The sequence below is a fragment of the Piliocolobus tephrosceles genome, chromosome 5, assembly GCF_002776525.5.
Source record: "Piliocolobus tephrosceles isolate RC106 chromosome 5, ASM277652v3, whole genome shotgun sequence".
NCBI lineage: Eukaryota > Metazoa > Chordata > Mammalia > Primates > Cercopithecidae > Piliocolobus > Piliocolobus tephrosceles.
The window spans coordinates 146,576,123-146,597,111 of record NC_045438.1 but is presented as its reverse complement, the minus strand read 5'-3'; the positions used below and the strand labels follow the sequence as shown (position 1 = coordinate 146,597,111).

Below are 20,989 nucleotides of genomic sequence, written 5' to 3'. Positions count from 1 at the left end.
GGGGGGGGGGGGGGGGGGGGGGGGGGAACGGAGGCTTGCTCAGTCGCCCAGGCTGGAGTGCAGTGGTGCGATCTCGGCTCACTGCAAGCTCCACCTCCCGGATTCATGCCATTCTCCCGCCTCAGCCTCCTGAGCAGCTGGAACTACAGGTGCCTGCCACCACGCCCGCCTAATATCTTTGTATTTTTTGTAGAGACAGGGTTTCAGTGTGCTAGCCAGGATTGCTTCGATCTCCTGACCTCATGATCCGCCCTCCTCGGACTCCAAAAGTGCTGGGATTACAGGCGTGAGCCACCGCGCCCCGCAGGAGAATACGTTTTTACGGCCGCCTTTTTCTATGGTCTACTTAGTGATCATAATGGATTCCATCCCCCGGAACTAGATGCTAGTCTATGGCCCCCTCCCTCATTCATATGTTTTGGGAACACCTCCCATGTTCTGCTGCTTCCACCCTGGATTCTCAGGGTCACCTCCCACTCTTTCAGATCTCCTTCCCTGGTTGTCTTCGGCCGTATGCCTCATCCCAACTCCTTTGAACTTTTTTTTTACACAGTTCCTGGTTCCTTTAGATGCACGAACAGTAACAGTCTGCTGAGTTATGTGAAGGATGTTGGGTATCACTGCCACCAGCCTTTCTAAAGCCCCCGCTCTTCACATTCTCTGTCCCAGAAGGGACTCTCAATGCCGAAGGTAAATCGCTTCGTGTGAGAATGGGGGCCTCTTGTTTGGGAGAGTCTGCTTGGCCTTTGAACACAGAAGCATACACTTCAGGACATTACTTAGGCTTCTCAGTTAAAATGGGGCAGGGTTCTGCTGATGTATTGTCTTGCCTTTTACCATTTTATTTATTTATTTATTTATTTAATTCTATTTTGTTTTTTTGAGATGGAGTCTTGCTCTGCTGCCCAGGCTGGAGTGCAGTGGTGTGATCTCGGCTCACTGCAGCCTCTGCCTCCCGGGTTCAAGTGATTCTTCTGCCTCAGCCTCCCAAGTAGCTGGGACTACAGGCCTGCGCCACCACGCCTGGCTAATTTTTGTATTTTTAGTAGAGACAGGGTTTCACCATGTTGGCCAGGCTGGTCTCGAACTCTTGATCTCATGATCTGCCTCCCTTGGCCTCCCAAAGTGTTGGGATTACAGGCCTGAGCCACCGCGCCTGACCTATTTTATTTTATTTTCGAGACAGAGTCTCACTCAGTTATCTAGGCTGGAGCTCAGTAGCGTGATCTCGCCTCACTGCAACCTCTGCCTCCCAGGTTCCAGTGATTCTTGTGCCTCAGCCTCCCCAGTAGCCGGGATTACAGGTGCCCACTACCACGTTGGCTAATTTTTGTATTTTTAGTACAACAGGGTTTCACTATGTTAGCCAGGCTGGTCTTGAACTCCTGACCTCAAGTGATCTGCCCACCCTGGCCTTCCAAAGTGCTGGGATTATAGGCGTGAGCCACCGTGCCCTGCTGCCATTTTATATTAAAATGTTAAATGCTCTTTGGACACGCAGCAAGATGGAGGCCAGGTCTGAACTTACGCTCAACCTATTCTTCCAGTTCTGACTGAATGTCATCACACTCAAAAGGCAAGTATTTTTTTTGTCTTGGTAGGTTTTTAAATGTTGGTTTAAAAACCTAAATAGAAGTGATTTTTTCAGAATAATAACTTGTGAGAAACAACTGGTCCTGGTGGATAAAGCCTAGACTCAGAATCAATAGACCAGGATTGTTTTTCCCCTTGTTCAAATATCTGTGCGGTCTCTGAGGTAAACAGAGCAACACTTTCCCTAAATGTAAATATTTTTGGCAGATGGGGATTTTTAAAAGCTTGTGGCTCGCCTGGGCAAAGGATTTTTATTTCTTCTTTCTGAAATTTTATGAAAGAATGGGAGAAAAGAATGGGAAAAACAAAACAAAACAAATCCAGAGCAATTAGAAAGAAGAAGATCCCAGTGATTACAGGCAGGGGAAGGGGGCATTGGGGGCTGACAGGTACCCAGGGCACGGAGGGAGAGAAGATGGAATTCCAGATAAGACCAGGAAGCAAGACTTTGCTTCTTCAGCCAGTGTGTGTTGGTTTTACTTGACTGGCAGTGCAGATTATGAAAAAACAAACCTTGAGATACTGGAAACCAGATCCCAACCTTTTCTTGTTTTTTCTTTCTTCTTTTTTGTTTTTTTGTCTTTTGAGACGGAGTTTCCCTCTTGTTGCCCAGGCTGGAGTGCAGTGGCACAATCTCAGCTCACCGTAACCCCTGCCTCCCAGGTTCAAGTGATTCTCCTGCCTCAGCCTCCCTAGTAGCTAAGATTACAGGGATGTGCCACCATGCCTGGCTGATTTTGTATTTTTATTTCTTTTTTATTTTTTTATTTTTTATTTGAGACGGAGTCTTGCTCTGTTGCCCGGGCTGGAGTGCAGTGGCAGGATCTCAGCTCACTGCAAGCTCCGCCTCCCGGGTTCACGCCATTCTCCTCCCTCAGCCTCCCGAGTAGCTGGGACTACAGGCGCCCACCACCGCGCCCGGCTAGTGTTTTGTATTTTTTAGTAGGGACGGGGTTTCACCGTGTTAGCCAGGATGGTCTCGATCTCCTGACCTCGTGATCCGCCCATCTCGGCCTCCCAAAGTGCTGGGATTACAGGCTTGAGCCACCGCGCCCGGCCGATTTTGTATTTTTAGTAGAGATGGAGTTTCTCCATGTTGTTCAGGCTGGTCTCGAACTCCTGACCTCTGGTGATCTGCCTGCCTTGGCTTCCCAAAGTGCTGGGATTACAGGTATGAGCCACCGTGCCTGGCAATCCCAACATTTTCTACTTCAAAATGGACTCAAGTTCTGTCTGGTCTGGTAGATTTTCCCTGGACTTTTATCTCTTGCTTCCTCCATCTTCCCACTGCATTTGGTGGCCCAGTTCACACTGATTACAAACTTTTCTCCCTAAATAGAACTTTTCCTCTGCTTCCCTCTCCTACTATGGTTTACCTGTTCAATTGATTTTGTCCTTTCAGCCTTGGTCATTAGATTCCTGTATGAAGTAAATTTATGCTAAAGGTTTAATAGCTACGTATTTTATCAAGGGGCTTTGATACCTAAGAGACCAAGCTATGGTGGGGATTTGAGTCTGTAGACAAGCAGACTTACTGAAATATATTCAGTAGTAAGAATTTTTTTTTTTTTTTTTTTTTGAGACAGAGTCTTCGCTCTGTCGCCCAGGCTGGAGTGCAGTGGCAGGATCTCGGCTCACTGCAAGCTCCACTTCCTGGGTTCACCCCATTCTCCTGCCTCAGCCTCCCAAGTAGCTGGCACTACAGGCCCCCACCACCACGCCTGGCTAATTTTTTTGTACTTTTTAGTAGAGACGGAGTTTCACCTTGTTAGCCAGGATGACCTTGATTTCCGGATCTCGTGATCCACCTGCCTTGTCTCCCAAAGTTCTGGGATTACAGGTGTGAGCCACTGCACCTGGCCTCAGAATTGTTTTAAAAATGCAGAGTTTTCTATGACTCAATTTTGGAGGTTTTCATTAAGTATTAGAGCAGGAAAGGACCAATACTGGTCACATTCTAACGAAGTTTTTTTATGAATTGATACATATCTAATTTGTTGATACCTCTTAAAGTGAGAGAAGGTGTAAAGAAAGCTCCTGAGATTGTGTTTGTCTTGATCAAGAAGGTCTTGGCACACTGACTTGCTAAGATGAATGAGTTTGGCATTTGGCTATAATCTCAGAATGTTCCGAATTTAGTAGATTGGGGATTGTTTGTGTTCCCAGGTTAATTGCTTATTTAGCTGGCATTCATTTGGGTCTGCTAGTCCATTTGTTAATTCTGAAAGTTGTTGGACATTTGTTAAATGAAAACAAATATATTTGGAGAAATCTAGCTTCCCAAGTAGCCACATTAGTAGGAATTAAGTAGATACAAAGTAATGGTTTAAGAAATGATAGTCTTTTGTATGCAAGATAAAAGCAAAATGTCTTTTAGAAGGAACAATTCAAATTAATTGATTAATTTGTAAAGTCTGTTACTCTCTTTTGGCTGAATACTTGTGTATCTCTGAGAATATAGATGAGGTAAAGAGGTAATTAAGACATTTATTTAATATTTGTATGACAACTGTGGAAGATACGTAACTGTTATTTTCCTATTGATCATAAAATAAGAGAGGTTTGAAAACATTTTGATTAGAATCACTTAGACTTTTCTGTCCCTATATGAAGTGTACCAGACTGAGGCATTTTCCTAGTAAATACATGAAGTCTTACTTAGTTAATTATTATGCTTGAAGATAATACTAAAACTGTTTCTCATGGTGTTTCTGGCCTTCAGTAATTTAAGGCTTTTATTTTGATTATGTGTTTTTTGTTTTCAGAGATTGTATTTACTATCTAGAAGCATATCAAGCTCATCACAAAAATGTATACAAAACAGCAGCTTAATTTAACTTGAGATTCAATATTGGCCCCTTTACCTAAAGCAGCTGATTTTTGAGTACCAGTTGTGACCATCTATTGACACATGCTAGGAGTATATGCTAGTTTTTGTAATGAGAGGATAAATAAAAGGGCTCTTAGAATTATTAGACAATATTTTCTTTTTGGCTTTTTCCAGAGAAAAATGAAGACAAGACTTTGTTCTATTTCATCAAATCCTTGACCCCTCCTCCCAGCTGGTCAGGTTTTTTTTTTTATGTGGCATTTAAACCTTGAGTTGTTATGAGTCAACAAATGGACAACAGCAAATGTTCAGCCATCTTATTGGTGTTAAGCCTAGCAAATAGGCAAAGTATATGAATACACCAAATGCATAAACAAGTTTTCATGAGCCAAGGATTCCAAATAAGCCCAGCAGCTGCCAGTTATGTCGTTAAGAATAGAAGTGCCCCTCCTCATCCTCTAATCTTTTATTGCCCTAGGTTGGGAAATGTCAGCTGTAAGATTTACAGATTTAGGGCTCTGGTATAACAAGTTGCCTCTTAGAATTTTTCAGCTCTAAGAGCTTCTTCTTAGCCAGCTAAACAGAGATATAGAAACATATTTATGCTTTCCATATATAATTCTTGAGTCATTTACAACATCAATGGTGGGCTTAAATATACACACACACACACACACACTATAACATATAAATTACACATACACACACATTATAACATAAATTACACACACACACACATACACACACACACACGTCTCTATCTGTATCTCCCTAAGACATTGATACAAATACTCATCAGTAAACCATGATAATTTTCAGAAGAGGCTGCCTTTGACTGGTAAACTCATATTGGTACCTGGAACACAAAACTCCTAGAGCTATGCTAGTTTTATAGTCTGAGCTTAATAAGCAATACCCTTAGGGTAATGAAAATCAGTTCCTCCTCTGCTCCCTAATAACATCAATCCTTTTTGTATCTGTACGATTTTTCTCTTATTCTTCTCCCCCAAATTTCCCCCTTAAAATTGTGGCATTGGAAATAATGGTTTTATGTTTTGGGGGACTGTTACTTTCTAATTGAAATTGAATATCTATGGGTCACTATTCAGTGCTGAACTTGATATGAGAAACATTTCCTGGTAAATCAATAAAACCAGCTTTATGTTTCCCTACAGATAATCAAGTGGCAGGTAGAAGGGACATCTGACCTAGTTGCTCCTCTAACTGCTTTTGATCAAAAGAAATTGGTAAACCACTCAGTCTATAAATCCTTTTTTCTGTGATTCTGTAGTGTCAGGACAACATTTCCATGGGTGCTTTACTTATACGGAGAAAGAAAACCTAAATCTCGAACCGCCATTTATAAAACCCACAAACTCCTGGGCTGTCATTTGGGTTGCAGACTTGAAGCTCCCTTTCTGGTTGTGTTCTCTGGAGTGGGTGAATGCCTGTCTGATAGGGATGCATTTTAAAGGCAAGACAGATTTAAGGGTATAATTTAGTGACATTTTGCTGACTGCATTTCTCTCTATATACATGTCTCTTCATATATTTCACTATTTTACCAATACTCAGTTACCTCAGCCTACTTGAGGCAGGCTTCACAATTTTGGGACTGTTTCTTATATACATAATGACTCAATAAGGTGTCTCATTACAACATTAGTCATTCTGTTAACTTGTGCTATTTTTTGACTGTGTATATAAATCGGTGTATATTTAACAAGTGAGCTGACCAAATGCCATTAAATGAGTTGTCCTTATTTTGTTTTTTTTCCTGCTCCAATTTTAAGTTTTCAAAGAAATCCAGCATGTAACTACCAGTTTTAAGTCTCCACTTTTTAATTTTGAATACCAAATATGGCAGAGTTATTCAGGTGGCCAAGTAGACTTTTTCTGACCTTGGATGTGGTTTACTGGTATTACACTTAAAAAAAAAAGAAGACAAAAAGTGGATGTCAGTATTTGCTGTTTTAGGATAGCATAAGACTTTTAGATTTCCCAAAGATCATTTTAAAAGTCTGATATGCAGCTGTCTGCATCTACGATTTTAGCATCATCCCCGTATTTGTATTTAAGGCGTCATCCCCGTATTCGTATTTAAGTGACCCTGAAACACAATGCAGAGATAGGTCACTGTGGGTTAATCTTTGGACACTTCGTATCTGTCTGGCACCAGCATCTGTGGTTTATTTTACATTGTTCCTTAAAACTAGAAATAAAATTCTCTTAAACCTGATGATAGGGGAATGTTTACTAAGATAGTTTTCCTTCCATTTGCACAGTTTTAAAGCTGGAGCTAAAACAACACATGGGATTAAAAAAAAAAATCTGTCATCCAAAAAGTAATTCATGGCACTGGTAAGGTTGAAGTAACCTCAGGGCCTCATGTTCTGTGGCGGAATGTGCATCAAGGTGTATTCCTTTTATTAGGAATATATTATATCCATGTACTTTAATATGAATGGCCGATATCAATTAGCAGAGGCTTATTGGGGAAAAAGAATAATTTTTGTGTGTGCCTGTACATTTAGGCGAAGGCATTATGAGTTGTAGGTTTCCACAGCACAACCCAAAATTCAAAGGAGATGCCTTTTAAAAAATATAGTGGTGATGGAGTCTGGGTAAGAAAATCCTGTGTTGAAAGTTGAGCAGACCACAATCATTTATATGCAGTCAAAGAACTTTTGGTACTGCAATGTAGGGCATATAATCTTATTACAAAGCCCTTTAAAATCAATAAAAAAATAAAATAAAAACATCCTTAAAAATGTGGTAGCATTGAGTTCATTCTTTTGTTTTTTAAATCTATTTTCAATTACATTATTCCATTTAAATGTACCACAATGGCTTTTATTTAAAAGATACTTCTCTTCTATGTATCTATTCACAGCTGTCAGAAAGATGTGTCATTCTTTGTCTTCCAAATCCCTGTTCTCAGCCATTTCAGAGCCTAATCCTTGAGTCGGCCATTTTGCTGAAAGGCAGTTAAAGAAACAGACTGTCAGCCAGGTCTGGTTCTTGCTGAAGAAGTGTCATTTCTGTACCCAATGTGAGCTTTAGTTCCAGATTTTTGAATGATGTAAAAATTAAGGTCAGGGAATCAAATATAAAAAATACATCTTGCAGGCAGAGACTTCATTAGCATCCACTCATCAGTCTCCCAAATCTAGGAGCTGGGAGACCATCGTATTGTTATCCTGCTGATATTGAGTTGATAGCAAGTTTAATGGAACAGGCTGGCAGTTGTGAAGGGCAGCTGATAATGATGGTGCAAGCTCAACGAAAAAGTTGAGTAAAATCTGCAGGAGGTGTTTTCTATCATTTGGCCATGTTCTGTTGGCTGTTGGCATTTGCTTGGCAAGAGGGAGGTGTTCTTATCTCCCCAGCTAGAGAGATTTTAAATGTGCTTAAAAATACCGAGTTTGCACTTCTGTTACTGCCTCTTCTTAACAAGACCAGTGGAAGCAGGGCAGTTGTGTATTAAATAGGAAAATCCACTCAAACTGATAACATTCAGGTAAACCTGAAGACAGTTTGCATTTTCTGGTAATTAAATTAAAAGAAGGCGGTTGACTATCAGAAGCCCTTTTTCCTCATGTAGTAAATGAGCACATAATCTTAAAAAATGAGGTGACCTCAAATATTTTTTTCTTCCGGATTAATGATATGTTTTGATTTTTAAACTTCTATGTGAAGTTTGATGAGTGCTTTTATATAATTAGGTAGCATCTTAAAACATATGATTGGCCATGTTTCTGCCTTGTAGAGTTTATGAGAGGAAAGTTGGCCAAACAACAGGGCTAATTTTACTAATTAAAGTCGTGCTGCACAAGTGGGTTAACATGATATAGCTGTTTGGTTTTAATAGAGCTTGGAAAGGGTACTGAGTCCTAAAATGTTCTGTTTGGAAAGCTTTGGTCTATAAAATTTGCCTTTAACACGGCTGATGACCCTTAATTAGAATGATACATTGTACTTGCTGGTGTGATGTCTTTTTGAGAAGAAGCAATACCGGTGCGCCTAAGTATTGTTGCTTTTAGTGTATTAAGATACCTTTTTTCTGGGCATGGCATTTCTGAGTACCTGTCTTTTCTGCTCTGTTTCAGGTGTGAATCATGGCAATACAGTGAAAGATGGTGATTTATTGCTTTTGAGGGCATGCATGTATATGATTAACGGATGGAAGTGCAGGGCTCCAAGATTTACTTCTTTCCCTTTCCAGTAGAGTTACCTGAGAGGAGTGAGTAATGGGATAATTTGTAGTACCACAGGTCCCTTTTCAGGAGACCAGTAATCAAAACAGGAAGATGAAATTGAGAAGATTTCAACTGGAAGAATACAACTTTTGATACTTTCTGGGTATACCTCTTAATTGCAAGCAGGAGAGTCTTCAGAGTTGTCCTGTTTTTTTTTTTTTTTTTTTTCCCATGGAGATTTTCTTTTTTTGTTTGAGACGGAGTTTCGCTGTTGTTACCCGGGCTGGAGGGCAGTGGCACGATCTCGGCTCACTGCAACCTCTGCCACCCCACTCCCTGGGTTCAACTGATTCTTCTGCCTCAGCTTCCCAAGTAGCTGGGATTATAGGCACCCGCCACCATGCCTGGCTAATTTTTGTATTTTTAGTAGAGATGGGGTTTTACTATGTTGGCCAGGCTGGTCTTGAACTCCTGACTTCAGGTGATCCACCCACCTCAGCCTCCCAAAGTGCTGGGATTACAGGAGTGAGACATCACGCCTGGCAAATGTGAGCCACCACACCCAGCAGAGATTGTCATTAAAAATGTTAGTGATGTCAGTCCTGGTTACATCATGCAGACACCCTGCTAAATTTTATACATCTTTCCTCCATGCTTTCTGCTGTTGATATTCTTATATCGACACATCAGAGAAACTTAGTGCCCTATTTGTAGAACTCAGTTTCTTTTTACAAGGTTAAAGAATTATCAAGAATTGGGAGTGGGCGGGGGGCAGTGGCTCAATGCCTATAATCCCAGCACTTTGGATGGCCGAGGTGGGTGGATCAAGAGGTCAAGAGATCGAGACCATCCTGGCCAATATGGTGAAACCCTGTCTTTACCAAAAATGCAAAAATTAGCCGGGCGTGGTGGTGTGCACCTGTAGTCCCACTCACTTGGAAGGCTGAAGCAGGAGGATCACTTGAACCCAGGAGGCAGAGGTTGCAGTGAGCTGAGATTGCACCACTGCACTCCAGTCTGAGTCACACAGCAAGACTCTGTCTCAAAAAAAAAAAAAAAAAGAATTAGGAGTGTTGGCTGGGTGCAGTGGTGTCTCACACTTGTAATCCTAGCACTCTGGGATGGTGAGGCAGGTGGATCACTTGAGCCCAGGAGTTTGAGACCAGCCTGCGCAGCCTAACGAGACCTCGCCTCTGCAAATAATAAAAAAATTAGTTGGATGTGGTGATGCGTGCCTGTGGTTCCAGGTTCTCTGTAGGGTGAGGTGGGAGGATCACTTGAGCTTGGGACGTCGAGGCTGCAGTGAGCCAAGATTGCACTCTAGTCTGGGTGACAAAGTGAGACACTGTCTCAAAAAAAAAAAAAAAAAGTGTAATGATAAATAGAGCAACATTTTTAGGGTGGGGTGGAATGTACACAAAACGAGTAGCCTGTGTTCATACTTAAAAAAGTAACAAAGAACAAGAATTTCATACTTGAAAAAGTAAAAAAAGAACAAGAATCTGAATGCTATATCTGGCATTTAGTGTATCATCATCACTTCGGAATTGCATGCTGTGCAGAGCTTTCCTGTTGCGCCAAATGTGATGGGATCTTCCGACTTGTTATTGTTGGTGACATTAGATTCATGAAAACTGAGTAGCATCCATGATATTTTTATGTTCAAATATTAATTTCAGCTTTGACTTTGGTGGTGGCAGTAGACTTCTCGTCTTAGAGATTACGATAAAATGTGAATAGTTCCACGCTCTTCCTCCTCTCCCATCTATGCCAGGTGACTAAAACATTCCCATAAATAACTGGTACCCTTTTAATGGGACCTTTGGGTTCATGAGAGGTAAATATTGATGACTTTGACATTTTTTCATATGTGCACAGTTCAGGAGACACAATATCTCCGGATAACTAAAAGCAGGTGAACAAGTAGGCAGACAGCCACGGGCTCCCACTGATCCTCGTAATTCACAGGGGTCCTGGCCTTGCTTCTGGATTTTGTGCAGGAAGTATCTCCCATAGGCAAAGGAATCTATTAAGTTTAGGTCCTCTAGGTATTTCTGTAGGCAAATCTCACTGGACTGGATCTGTGTTAGTCTGGCATTATAATGAGATGTTTTCTAAGGCAAATATATGAGTCTCCTCCCCTACCCCTGTGAAATTAAGGACTCTAGCACTACTACCAGGGTAATATTGTATAGTAGCTAAGTGCTTGGGAGCTGAATTCCCAGGTTTAAATCCCCAGTTCTGTCGCCACTAGTGATGTGACCTTAACTAAATTATTTAACCTGTTTCAGCTTTAATTTCCTCAGCTATAAGATGAGGATAATAATAATACTTTTTTTTTTTTAAGAATTAAATGAGAGCTATCCAATTGTGATTAGCATGTTAGTAAAGATTTCTGAAATATTATTCATTAACCAGCTTTCAGGTATCCTGTGCTCATAGAGACTAACCTACAAAGCTGATGAGATCTACAGCTTAAGAAAATTTTCTGTTTGGAGTATACACTCAGTTACATGAAAATCGCGTATGGAAAAAGATGAGAATGTAGCACTGACTTTGCAAAACGTTTTAGCAAGTTTTATTTTGCTACTTGTCTTAAAAGTAATTTTTCTAGTTTTATGTAATGTGTGTAGTAGAAATGGGAATATTAGAATACTTACTTCATTGTATTGTCAAGCATTATTGGTAGCCCTAATTCATATATCCATTGTGCTGCAGTTTTAGTTGCAGAACTACCATCTGCAGGGATTATTATAGCACTTGAGGGGATGGAATTACTGCACTCTGTTTTGGGTACATTTTTCACTAAGAAGTACGGGCACCATGAGATGGTACTTACCCACTTGTCTGTTGAAGCATTTGTATGTGTATTACCTGAGCACTTAGGCACACCACCGAGGGGGGATTTAAAATGGAAGGGAAAAAGGAAAAATTGAAAATAAAATAACATGATGGAAATAACAGACGCCTCTTTGCAAAGAATACCTAAACTACTCTTAAAAGCAGACTTAATAGCCAGTACAAAACCATTCACTATTGTCTTTAAGAGACAAAGCTCAATCCACAAAGTTGAAAGTGAAGTGTGAATCTCGAAATTTTCCAGGAAAGTCAAGCAATACAGACTTCTAGGTCTCAAAATCAAGGGAGAAAAAGAGTCAGTTTTACAAAGTAACTTCTTAGATTGATTGTGAGCTGTCAATGTTTGATGGGTAGATCCTGAAACATTAAGTGATTAAATTCTTCAATGCTGCGCGGCCATATTGGTGGCCTCCGCTATTCTGAGCTTCTAAATTTGTGTATTGACACTTGGGAATTCACTAAATGAGCAGCAGAGAGCAGAGTGGAACATTTTAGCGTCAGCCTGAAATTTCCTAAAGAGAACCAGTGGAAAGATGTTGAAATCAATTGAAATATTATTTATTGATTGCCTATGTTTTATAGCACCTAATAAATTGTCCAATCCCTTAAAAACACTCCATCTGCCTAATTCTCCATTTCCAGTTACAGCAGATACAAGGATACGAAGATACTCTGTACTGATAGAGAGGGATGATTTCAGGTTTTCTTCACACCACTGGGCTCCCTGACAGCTATTCTTTGTGCTTGCACACATTCAAACCATTTTCAATTTCAGTTGGGGACGAGAGAAGTGTTTTTCTACCATATTCAGTTGTCTTGGTATTTTTTACCCACGCAGCTTCCCCTACCCTCCAACACATGTGCTTCCTTAGAACTTCTTCATCCATATGCTAAGAGTGGGGTGTGGATTCTCAGCATTCTGTGCTTCACTGCACACCTGGAAACCTATGGGCTAATGACCTTGTGAGAATTTGGGTGGTAAGGAGGCTGCAGAGATCAACTTCCTTTTACAGATGTAGAAACTGAGGCCTGGAGAGGTGAAGAAATTCATCTGAGATCATTCAGCCAACAAACATCAGGACGGCACCTCTAACGTCAGTGTAATTTCAGCTTTTCCACTAAGGCATACTGGGAGGAGTGCAATGGTATGTTCCGGGCTGAGTCTTGGTTAAGGGATTGCAGTGGACTGACCCAGGAGTGAAAGCAAAAGCCTGTAATCCCAGCACTTTGGGAGGCTGAGGTGGGCGGATCACCTGAGGTCAAGAGTTTGAGACCAGCCTGGCTAACATGGCAAAACCCCATCTCTACTAAAAATAAAAAAATTAGCTGGGTGTGATGGCACATGCCTGTAAACCCAGCTACTTGGGAGGCTGAGGCAGGAGAATCGCTTGAACTTGGGAGGCAGAGATTGTGGTGAGCCGAGATTGAGCCACTGCACTCCAGCCTGGGCGACAGAGTGAGACTCTGTCTCAATTAAAAAAATAAAAAAAAGAACACCGAATCAGGGTTTGGGTCAGAGTTTGTCTAAGGTTGTATTAGAGGCATATCTTTTGGTCAGGAAGCATGAATATTCTCTCTCTGATATAAGCGAAAAGGAAGAGATTAAAGGTATGACGAAGATCAGGTCTTTTTTAATAGGTGTTTACTTTTTATGGAAACCATGGAACAATGAATATTTATTCATCATCAGGTAATTTGGGGTAATGGAGTATAGACAATTTCTGGTTTTACCTTCTTGCCTCTTTGGGTCCGTGCTGCCTTTTGTTTTGCTTAAAATGGACTAAAAGAGAAAGCAACTGAAGCACTTTCCAGATCTGATAACTTCCGAGATCTCAAGTGAAACCTCTGGCTGAGGTCCTAGGGTGAGGTCACACAGTCTAATATTAGTTGGATCTATGTTGGTGTGTCAAGCAAAATGCAGAGCAGCCCACTGCCATAATTCTTGACAGCCATTTATCAGGTAGGTAGGAATGGCACTTGGGTCAGTTGTATGCTGTGTATTGCCACCCAGAAGCATAGCCCATCCATGGCCATAGGCATGTGTTTTCTTTTTAAGTTGATCGTTTTAAGTTCACGTGGAAAATGTGCCTTTGGTTGTACATGGTATTATGCCTTTGGCCTTATCTTTGCTCACTCATACTCTTGAATTCAGATCAGTCTGGACACGTCTGGAGGTCTGGTGTTTTGGTCTCTAGGAGTTTGTTTTCATGACTGTCTGAAGTACCTCTGGGAAAGTCCTTATTCTATAGGAAGATAGTTGAATTAGACAGAAATAGCCAAAGCACAAATAGACATTGGTTATGTCTGTGAAAAAACGAGAACCTGAAAAAGCCAATTTTTCAAGATGGATCCCAAGTGGCTAAGTGGGCCTAGATTTAACATAGAGTCAAGCAGCCATTTGCTGACTTGAGGCCCCACACATACTCTGAGTTCCCCCAAACCCTGGAAAACCCCACATCTTTTTAACTTTGGGACTTTGAGAGCTCATCTGAACCAGCTAATCAAAGCTCAGCTATATTGACCAATCAGGATTCAGCTGCATCAACCAATCAACAGCACTCACTTATGCCAACCAATAGAAGCTAAACAAGTTTCAGATCTTTGAATTAACAGACCCGATTGGAAACCTGGATGGAAACATTTGCTATAAAACCCAAATCCTCTTTCTGTGCTCTGGAATGCACCTTCCTTTTAAACCAAAGCAAATTTCTCCAGTTCATTGAAATAAAGTCTCTTTCCTCCAAATTCCTTTTCAGAGAACTTTTGTTCACATCTTATACAAAACAATAAGTAGCTGTTAAATATATAGATATAGATGGTGACTAACATTTATTAGATGCTTATTGTAGGCCATGTACCATTTTAACTGCTTTGCAGATCTTCACAGAAACCCTTTGAAGCTCATGCTCTTATTAATTCATTTTACAAACAAGAAACTGAGAAACAGGCTGGGCGTGGTGGTTCACGCCTGTAATCCCAGCACTTTGGGAGGCTAAGGCAGGCGGGTCACGAGGTCAGGAGACCGAGACCATCCTGGCTAACACGGTGAAACCCCATCTCTACTAAAAATAAAAAAAATTAGCCCGGTGTGGTGGTGGGCGCCTGTAGTCCCAGCAACTCGGGAGGCTGAGGCAGGAGAATGGCTCGAACCCAGGGAGCGGAGCTTGCAGTGAGCCGAGATTGCACCACTGCACTCCAGCCTGGGCGACAGAGCGAGACTCCGTCTCAAAAAAACAAACAAACAAACAAACAAAAGAAACTGAGAAACAGAAAAGTGAATAGAAGCTTGTACAGTCTCAAAGAGCTTACAGTGGAGTTAGAATATTAATGCTCGACTTATTCATTCAACAAGCTGAATGCCTACTAGCAATTTGAGTTTATGAAAGTTTATGTACCTCTTTAAGGCTTGCCCAAAGGAGCTCACAATCGAATGGAGGGATGTTTATGTAAACCAAAGTTGAAAAATGTGTTAATAGATGGAAAGAGGATTCCAAGGGAAGCATGCTGCCAATCACTTGGATTACTTTCCAATTGAACAGAATCATGTTGGAAACATAGGGAGACTGGGCTGTGTTAAAAGTGAAAGCAAAATCTCCAGATGACTGATTTACCAAAATCTGTGTGCCACATTGAGTATGTTAAGTGGCATCAGTAACTACATCAGGGATAGGGTTGGCAGTAGCAGAGAAAGTGGCTTGTGCAGCCTTGGGAAGTGACATCATTGGGAGCTCAGCAGCTAAATTAATATCTTGACCATTAGCACTTTTGACAGTGGTTCTCATTGGCAGGTATCACTGGATGGGACCGAACCGGAGAGGAGAAAAGTGGCAGATACTGTGTGATGGCTGAGAAGCAGTGTTGGTGAGCTTATTAGTCATCTCCTGGCAAGTCCATGACATTTGCTTATGACGATGGCAGTGTGTGGGATGGGAGGGAAGAGAATTGATAATTAAGGAGGCAGAAAATTCCTGTAACATAATTTTGCGCTTCGGTTTTGTGTGTGTTTTGGGACATAAATTCCATACAGTGTGATTTGGCAGATGTGTGTTCTAGGCACATTCCTGTGCCTCAGCTCCTCTGTAGAATGGTGCTGGTAATACAATTTACCTCACTGGACTTTTTCAAGATTTAAATAGGTTATTATACATAAAGAGCTAATAGTGATGCCTGTAGCCATTGTCTAAGTGCTAGCTCTGATGATGGTGATGAAGAAGTAACAGCAATCGGAGATTTAGATTAAACCATAAACTGTTCTACTAGAATCCAAGGGGAGATTTTTTCCCATCAAGGAGACATAGCTTGTTGGACAGATAAGATATACACAATTGCAAAAGTAATTAATTCTTTTTTTTTTTTTTTTTTTTTTTTGAGATAGAGTTTTGCTCTTGTTGCCCAGGCTGAAGTCCAATGGTGTGATCTCAGGTCACTGCAACCTCCACCTCCCAGGTTCAAGCGATTCTCCCTTTCAGCCTCCTGAGTAGCTGAGATTACAGGCATGTGCCACTGCACCCAGCTAACTTTGTATTTTTAGTAGAGACGGGTTTTCTCCATTTTGGTCAGGGTGGTCTCAAACTCCCAACCTCAGGTGATCCGCCTGCCTGGGCCTCCCAAAGTGCTAGGATTACAGGTGTGAGTCACTGCACCGGCTGAATAATTAATTCTTAATATCTAATTTCCTACCTATGCACACTTACCCAGCCCAGGATTAACTTTTAGTACCTGTTCTTATGCATCCTCATTCTCTCTAGTCATGCCAGATGACCCCAGAGACCTAGATTAGGTTCTCTTATGTCTTCATGTATTCACATAAGCCATTGTCATCAGTCTAGAATTCCTTTCTCCTTTGATCTGCCTGTTGAAATGGACATCCTGTCTGCAAAATCCTTCATATTCCTTGCCCTAGACCCTCAGTTAATTCCGCTGCCACTGCATTGCCATGGTGCCTTGAACATGCCTTTTGGAAAATTGTTTTACCTGCATTATTTCTGTACTAGATTATGAACTCCCTGGGAGAAATTTAGGTATATTTTCATATTTCAGATTCTATGTAGTTGCCTTATTGAATATATGAGTGAATATTTTTCTAATTCCATGGTAAACTGTTTTGAGATGGATCTATTAATTTTTCTGAGGCTTTTTTGTTTGTTTGTTTTGCCTATAAAATGGGTTATTTATAAGCAGGAAGTACAGTGGTTAGAACAAAATGATAACTCACTGAATGTTGGTTATTTCTATGAATATAACTTTCAAATATATGTATTCAGTCCAAACATCATTTGGATTATATTAAGGTAACAAAAATGGCTACTTTATATGTTCTGCTCTTCCTGAACTCCTAACCTCCCTTATGTATGAAAGGACTCTTCCTCCACTCCTCTCAGACATACTTCCCCGGGGCCATTTACCTCCCACTAAAAATCAAATGAAGCTAATCTCTCTGGCTTGATATTGATTCTATCTAGTCCAAAGAGAATATGCTAATCACCTTTGCTAAGTGCTTTCTGGCTAAAGGTGTAAAAGCCTGATTCCATTTGGGGGGGAAGAAATGAAATTTCTGTCTTAAAATTTGTGATTATGGAATTTGCATTTTGAAAGGCGATAGTATCTCAAATTTAACAAGCCATTTGTAGTGGGCAGAGCATAAATTTTCATGGCTCGTTTGGAAAGCTACACCAAGGCATAGATTTCTATGACTATAGTATTTAATTTTGTTACATTCAATTTAATATCTACAAAAATAGTGCAAATCTCTTTTTCCTCCTCTATTGGTGGCATGTTTTTTGTGCATGTTTAAAGCTACTCATTTTCAAAAAGCAAAGACCGTTTTAAAGACTGGTACTTAAGGCTGTCAGGTTGCCTCAGTTTCTTCGTCAGTGAGTCTAACCTAGGCCACCTGCATACTTCCCTGGAGTGTTTGGATGAATGACTCTGAGCTTGTAAAGTACTTTGAATTTCCTGGATGAAAGGGTCCCTGTAAGTACAGGTCTTATGAAGGTATTATCGCTGGGCTTTTAAAACTGCCGCACAGCCTGTTTTGCAAGAACACTAATGCACTTCTGGGTTTAGAGCTGTAAAAAGATGTGTGTTCAGAAGCCTCAGGCTTCGTCTTGTGCGGTTCCTGAGGCATGTGCCGCTGCTTGTTTACTTCTAGCATAGATTCTCTCCACACTGTGGGGATGTACAGGTGTGCACTTGCACAGCGACTATCTGGGCTTAGGATCAGCTAGGATCACATTTGGCTGCTGTGGTATTGAGGAGAAAACACGGGGTGCAAGGAGAGAGGATGGACTGTTCCTGGTTCCATGGCCTCACCTCTTGGGATCCTCCAGGATTTCTGTAATCACGGTGGGGAAGCACACACAAAAGTGCTCTGAAGTGGTTAAAGTGAGGGAGGGGTTCACCCTAGGTAATGACGCTTGGATTATGAAGAACTGGGTTTGGGTTCTAGCTCTTCCAGCTCCTAGCCCTGTGCCCTCAGGCAAGTCAGCTGCCCTGAGGCTCAGTTTCTCCGATGGGCAGTCCTGCCCCTAACATTTGTGGAGCCTGGGGCTAGAATGTGAATGCAGGACCACATACTCTGTATGTAAATATTTAGAAGTTATAAATCAAACAAAAAAGTGTCAAAACATGTTTGGAATTTTTTCTGTTCTGACAAATACACCTTTATAACCATCTTGAAGGGCAGGTTTGAATTTTGAGTTTTCAGATTCTTAGCCAACTTCCATGCCTGACCAGACAGTGTGAGTGGGAGCAGGAATCTAGTCGTCATGCTTGTGGACAGCACGTTCTGTATGTCCACTGTGATAGGTGACAAAGTGCTAGCACCTCTCACTCTCAGCACCTCCTCGGCCTCAGCGTCCACTGGCGGCGCTTGAGGGGCCCTTCGGCCTGCCGCGGCACCGCAGGAGCCACTCTCTAGGCTGGCTGAGGTCGGAGCCCCCTCCCTCTGCTTGCCGGGAGGTGTGGAGGGAGAGGCGCGGGCGGGAACCGGGGCTGCGTGCTGCGCTCGCGGGCCAGTGTGAGTTCCGGCATGTGAGGGCGCACGTGGGCTCGGCGGGCCCCGCACACTGAGCGGCTGGCCGGCACCGCCAGCCCAGGGCAGTGAGGGGCTTATCATCCGGGCCAGCAGCTGGGGCGGCTGTGCCAGGTCCCCCAGCAGTGCTGGCCTGCCGGCTCTGCACTCAAAATCTCGCCGGGTTTGGCTGCCTCCCGGCGGGGCAGGGCTCAGAACCTGTAGCCCGCCAGGTCTGAGCTCCTCCCCCTGCGGTGGGCTCCCGCGCGGCCTGAGCCTCCCCGACGGGTGCCGTCCCCTGCTCCGTGGCGCCCCATCCCATGGACAACCCAAGGGCTGAAGAGTGCAGGCGCGACTCGGGAGTGGCAGGCAGCTCCGCCTACAGCCATGGTGCAGGATCCACTGGGTGAAGCCAGCTGGGCTCCTGAACTGAATGGGGACTTGGAGAACTTTTATATCTAGCTGGAGGATCGTATGTGCACCAATCAGCACTCTGTATCTGGCTAACCTAGTGGAGACTTGGAGGACTAGCACTCTGTGACTCTGTGTCTTGCTCAAGGATTGTAAGCGCCCCCATCAACACTCTGTCAAAACGGACCAATCAGTTCTCTGTAAAATAGACCAATCAGCTCTCTGTAAAATGGACCAATCAGCAGAATGTGGGTGGGGCCAGACAAGGGAATAAAAGCAGGCTGCCCGAGCTCACCAGCGGTAAGCTGCTCCTGTTGCCTTGCAGGGTCCTTAGAGTGTTGCAGTAAATCTTGCTGCTGCTTGCTTTTTGGGTCCACAGCTCACTGTTTAGGTCCACGCTGTTTTATGAGCTTTAACACCGTGAAGGTCTGCAGCCTCACTCCTGAAGCCAGTGAGACCACGAACCCACTGGGAGGAACGAAGAACTCTAGACGCATTACTTTTAAGATCTGTAACACCGCGAAGATCTGCAGCTTCACTCTTTACAGCGAGAGCACGAACCCACCAGAAGGAAGAAGCTCCAGACACATCTGAACTTCTGAAGGAACAAGTTTCAGACATCCCATCTTTAAGAACTGTAACGCTCACCCTGTGGGTCCGCGGCTTAATTCTTGAAGTCAGTGAGACCAAGAACCCACCAATTCCGGAAACACACTGGATTCACACTTCACCCTGTGGGCCTCGGAATTTTATATTGAGGATTGTCTCCCTTGGAGTGTGTGGAAGGAACATCTGCACAGGCCTTATAAATGAGCGTGGGCAGTTGGGATAGGGAGCGCTGGGGCCCTAATGCTTGGCACATGATCCAGAAAAGGACTTTGGGTTTCTGATGGGCACGTGACTTTGACTTTGGTCCTCACTCTGTGGGAAGGGGTCCTTCTTCCTGGCAACTTATGTTGGCATCACAGGATTCAGAGAGCATTCACTAAAGAATACATATGATTGTGTGTGTGTGTGTGGTTTTTTTTTTTTTTTTTTGAGACAATCTTGCTCTATTGCCCAGGCTGGAGTGCAGTGGCTGGGTCTTGGCTCACTGCAGTCTCTGTTTCCTGGGCTCAAGTGATTCTCCTGCCTCAGCCTCCCGAGTAGCTGGGATTGCAGGCACATGCCACCATGCCCAGCTAATTTTTATATTTTTTTGGTAGAGATGGGATTTTAAGATGTTGGTCAGGCTGTTCTCGAACTCCTGACCTAGTGATCTGCCTGCCTTGGTCTCCCAAAGTGCTGGGATTATAGGTGTGAACCACTGTGCTTCACCTGACTGTGCTTCTGTAGTGTTACTATCACATATATGAAAATAAGTTCTATCAGAAAAGCTTTATCCTTCACAGCGTTAATCACATCAACATTTAGCAATGCTGGGATTGAGTTATTTTCTACTGTATAGGATGATGCATTATTCTCCTTCCATCTCTAGGACCTAGCACAGAACTCTGTTTTAACTTAGCTTTTTTTTTTGTTTGAGAGGGACTCTCACTCTGTCACCCAGGCTGGAGTGCAGTGGCACAATCTCAGCTAACTGCCATCTCTGCCTCCTAGGTTCAAACAATTCTCATGCCTCAGCCTCCCAAGTAGCTGGGATTACAGACGTGTGCGACCAGGCCTGGTTAATTTTTTGTATTTTTAGTAGAGACAGGATTTTGCTATGTTGGTCAGGCTGGTCTCGAACTCCTGGCCTCAAGTGATTTGCCCACCTCGGCCTCCAAAGTACTGGGATTACAGTGTTCTCACTTAGCATTTTATTCATTTGTTCAATAACAAATGCAGTAAGTATTTATTGACTATTCCTTTTTTCACTAAGCATTATTGTAGGTAATAGTGAACAAATAGATACAACTTCCTGTCTTCGTGAAACTAATACTTTAGTAGGAGGAAACACAAAGGATAAATATTAAAAATGTGTAGTTTTCTTGAAGATGATGTCCTCTCTTCACTCGTTTGCTCCACAAATACATATATATCCATGCCAAGGACTAGACAATTGCCTCCATCAGAGGTAAAGATACAGAAAGAGAAATGATCACA

At 42.5% G+C, this 20,989-nt stretch overlaps 1 long non-coding RNA gene across 1 annotated transcript in view; it reads left to right on the top strand.

The window, feature by feature from the left end:
- The window catches only part of LOC111541107, a 394,660-nt gene that overhangs the window by 235,457 nt on the left and 138,214 nt on the right, over positions 1–20,989 (top strand). The window contains exon 5 of the long non-coding RNA XR_004228935.1: positions 8,533–8,666. This is a non-coding gene — a long non-coding RNA (uncharacterized LOC111541107). The remainder of the gene's footprint in view (positions 1–8,532; positions 8,667–20,989) is intronic.